This window comes from Calonectris borealis, chromosome 1 (assembly GCF_964195595.1).
Source record: "Calonectris borealis chromosome 1, bCalBor7.hap1.2, whole genome shotgun sequence".
In the NCBI taxonomy this organism is placed as follows: Eukaryota; Metazoa; Chordata; class Aves; order Procellariiformes; family Procellariidae; genus Calonectris; species Calonectris borealis.
In genome coordinates this window covers 220,293,830-220,297,850 of record NC_134312.1, presented here as the reverse complement: position 1 = coordinate 220,297,850, position 4,021 = coordinate 220,293,830, and the positions used below count along the sequence as shown (strand labels likewise).

Genomic DNA, 4,021 nt, shown 5'->3' with positions numbered 1-4,021 from the left:
TTCCTCTTCCTCTTCCTCCCGCCGCCCGCCCCTTCCTGCCTGCTCAGCCGGGGCCGGGGCCGGGGCCGGGGCCGGGGCCGGGGCCGGGGCCGGGGCCGGGGCCGGGGCCGGGGCCGGGGCCGGGGCCGGGGCCGGGGCCGGGGCCGGGGCCGGGGCCGGGGCCGGGGCCGCCCCCTACCGACCAAGCCACCTCAACGCCTTCCCCTCTTCACGGTCCCTTTAAGGCTCTCAGCCCCGCCCTCTGCGCAAGCGTCTGAGAGTTCTCGGATTGCATCGGTCGGAAGAAGTCCCGCCCCTAACGACCCGGATGTTGGGCGGGGCTGCGGCACGGCGTTCTGGACCCTTCCGCAGCATCAGCCCCACCCCCTCTGCCGCGTCAGCCCAATCGACGCTCAGGGCGCGGTGGACGTCAGGCGCTACTTCATCCAATCAGTGAGAAACACTCTCTGTTCCCCGAGGGGAGGGGGGAAACTGCCTCGCTTTCAAAAGGCGGCAGCCAATGAGCGGCGGGCGCGCAGGGGCGGGGCTAGGCCACGGGGCGGGCGGTGGAGCAGCGCGGGGGCGGCTGGGAGGCGCGGGGAGCGGGCTGTGACGCAGCTTCCCTCCCCCTGTGAGGTCGGCGGCACCACCGGGAGCGGCGCGGCGAGGCCCGGCCAGGCCCGCGCCCCCGACCCCCCGCCTTCCCTGAGCGCCGGCGGTAAGCACCGGGGGAGGGCCCGGGGCTTCCCTCTCTGCCCGCCGGGCGGCGCAACGGCCGCGGGGGCGCCTCGCGGCCTTTGTTCCGAGGCGCTGCTCCGGTTAGACCGGGCCGGCCTGCGGCCGCGGGCCCCGTGTGGCTGGCTGGGCGGGGGGCGGCCCGCTCTGAGACGCGCGGAGCGGGAGGGAGGGCCGCGGGTAAACGTTGAGCGAGGGGCGAGCGGGGGGAGGAGGGTGCGTGGGGGGCGGGTGAGAGCCCGTGGCCAGGCCCCGGTCCGCCTGCCCTTCTTGCGGGAGGTCTCAGTGGGTGCGTGGGGAGCTGGCTGCTGCCGCCCCCCGCCCCTGTTTGGGGGCTTTCGGCTGTTTGGGTTTCTGGCGGAGGTGCCGGGGGTGTTTACGGGGAAGGGGTAGGGAGGGGAGCGAGGGGGTCCGGGCTGGACTGGGCTGGAGAGGCCGTAGCGCTGGGGGGGGGCGTGGTGTGTGCAGTGGAATGCGGGGGTAACGGTGGGCCTGGCCGCAGGGTCTCGAGTGCAGTGGGTGTCGGGGGATGTCAGCGCTGCCTGCCATCGGGAGAGTTGTTTGAAGCTATGTTAATGAATTAATTGCATTTCTTTGGAAGTGGCTGGAGGTTTATGTATGTAAAACTGTAATTAGGGCCCTTTCCTTCGAGAGTGAGGGGATGGCTCCTCTTCAGCTGGGGATGGTGTCCAGCAAGTGGGAGAGGACCGTTGTATTAAAAAACCCCAACTTTTATTAATCCTGCTCCAGCTCTTCTTCAATTCTTGGCCGCTGCTGGTGTTGTGCAGTCAGGGGCTCTGAGTGTGTTTTCATGAGACAGTTCTGAGCCTGTTTGATTAACACAACATTTTACATGTGCAGTCGTGAGCCCGTTGTCTGTGTGCACTGTCCCCCCACTACTGACCTGGGTTAAAGGGGCTCCAATGCATCCACGGCATCAGTGACCACACAAAGCCTGAGTTCTGTTTTGTCTGAACTGCTGAGGGTTGGAAGGTAAGGAAGGGTGGGCGTCAAGGGAAAATGAAGCTTCAAACCCCGTGGGAGGGTGAAATCTTTTAATAACTTGTTTGCATTTTAGAAAATTATGCTTCAGATTTCTTCTGAAATGGCATTTGGCATTTAACAATCCTTAGTTTTGACTTTGAAAAAGCAGCGTAAATAAGGGGAACAGTGAAAGAAGAAGGGTTTTACGAATTGCAAATGAGGTTGAGAGTAACAACATAGAACAACAACAGAAAACTGTGTGGACCCTTTTTATCTGGCATTCAGTGAAACTTACTTAGAGTCAAAGTGAGATGGACGAAAATAGCCTGTAGAAATACAGAAGAATGTAGCTGAGGTGGGTGTGTAGAATTCAAGGAGCGCACTCACATCAGGCATCAGGATAAAATTTATCTTATAAGTGTTAAGAAAAAATCCAGGATTTTTTTAAGGCATCCTAGTAGGTGGTGTAGCATAAGGGAGGGCAAATCATGAGGTTTGGGGTATTGGGAGGTGGGGGGGGGGGGGCGATAGATGTTCTTGGAAGCCACGTACAGTTGAACTGGAGCACAAAGGTTGGATTTGGAGGAAGCAAACAGGAGGTGGCTCTGCGTTTTGTCCTGTGATGCAAAGCCAGGTTCTGCTGGAAAACAAAAAGCGGCGTTGGCGCCACAAAGGCGAGGTGTTTATGGAAGACTTGGAGGTGCAGTGGGGGAGTGTACGTGGCAGGGGTGTTTGGGAGCAGGCCCTCAGAGAGAGAGGTTAGGAGGAGCTGCGATGTGTTGTGGGATGCAGTGTTACCTTGTGTCCCACGGAGGGATCCTGTTGTATGGCAGGCCACGCTCTCGTCCAGGAGGCAGCTCTAGGCTTAAGGTGCTCGGAGAGTTTGTCAGATCAGCTTTTTCTTATACCAGAATAATTTTATTTAAAGTGCTCTTGATAGGCATAAGGAAGTCCATAAAGACTTGCATGTCTGAGCGGGAAGACTCAACACCACAAAATTGTGACATACTGCTGTTCTGAGCAGTTGAAGAGTACACAAAACATCTTTTTAGTTACTCTTTAATGTAACTGTTGGATACTGATTTGCTCTTGACTGTTTTAGTCTCCAGTAGCGCTGAGGTGGCTGCAGAGGTATGGTGGGTAGCTACGGCTGCTCAAAATCTGCACTTGGCTGCTCCCAGAAGGTGGTATGGGTTTTTGGGAAAACAAATACGATTTCGTGGATGGGCAGATAGATTTAGTGACTTCTCTCTGGAGTGGCTGTGCTGGGCCGTACGCTGAGTGCTGTGGGGTGCCTGCTTCCTTTTGGTGAGAAGGATGTGAAAGGAGTTGGAATTAGGGAGCTGTAAAGAAGCTGTCAAACCTGGGCAGAGGTAAAGGTTTTGAGTTTTACTTAAATTGTTGGCAACCAAATGGAGAATACTTGATAGGAGTTTATTGCTCTCCTGGATGTTGAGCCTCCTGGAAAACCTAAACAGAGTTTTAAAAATGCCGAAATGCTAAAAGTTAGTGTGTCGTTACATAAAACACACTAACTTGATAGTAAGTAGTGCTTTGTAAATATTCTTGCTATGGGCCATGTCTTACAGTTTTCTGAACTTACTAGTTCTGCACTGCTGCGGATTAGCTAATGCTGCCAAGAATGAATTTTTTTCTGGATAATATTGGCATTTTCAGTGGTGGAGCTAACAGCTGTTAGTCCCAATACAGAAGACAACTACAAATTTCTCTGACTGGAGTATGGCTAAGGATCCGTCATGACTTTATTTTAGCTTTGTTGCTTTTGGCAAAAAGAGCTGTAACGTTTTTGTGCTTCGAGAAGAGATTGGAGTGAGGTAGCATTACTAAATGTTCCTGTAAATAAAATCGGTGTTGTAAAGGTAAATTGGGCCTCTGTCTAAATAGGGTAAAACTCCGCTGAACAAGTATTTAAAAACAACAACTTTTAGAAAGTTAGAATCCCAGTGCAGCCCCGTGAGCAATAAATGGGAAGCAGATGGAAGGTGTATTCCTGTATTTCCACTTGTCTTGTTTGAAGTAGTTGGCAAACAGGGTTTAACAGAAAATCCATCACGGAAAATCCTGGGAGTGTCGCAGAAACAGCTGTAGTGCAATGCAAATCCCTGCGCGTGTTCTTAGAGAAGCGTTCTGGTGGGGTGGTCTTTCAGGCATTGAGATGGCTGAGCAAAAATGGGGTTGTGTTACCTGATGTGGATCAAACAGTAATAGCAGTAGAAATAGATGTGGGAAGTGCTGTTGGAGTTAGACATTCTAGAGGATTTTGTTGAGAACCCATGGATCAGGGGAATAGTTTCATTTATTA

At 53.9% G+C, this 4,021-nt stretch overlaps 1 protein-coding gene across 7 annotated transcripts in view; it reads left to right on the top strand.

Moving 5' to 3' along the window:
- Positions 1–568: 568 nt before the first annotated feature.
- The window catches only part of NUP98 (nucleoporin 98 and 96 precursor), a 42,314-nt gene continuing 38,861 nt past the window's right edge, over positions 569–4,021 (top strand). For 5 of the 7 annotated variants that reach the window (XM_075140490.1, XM_075140493.1, XM_075140489.1 and 2 more), the window contains exons 1-2: positions 575–697; positions 1,576–1,707. The gene's annotated coding sequence lies outside the window, so the exon portion shown is untranslated. Of the gene's footprint in view, positions 698–1,575; positions 1,708–4,021 lie in introns of all 7 variants that reach the window. The other 2 variants (XM_075140492.1, XM_075140488.1) reach the window with 1 other exon arrangement.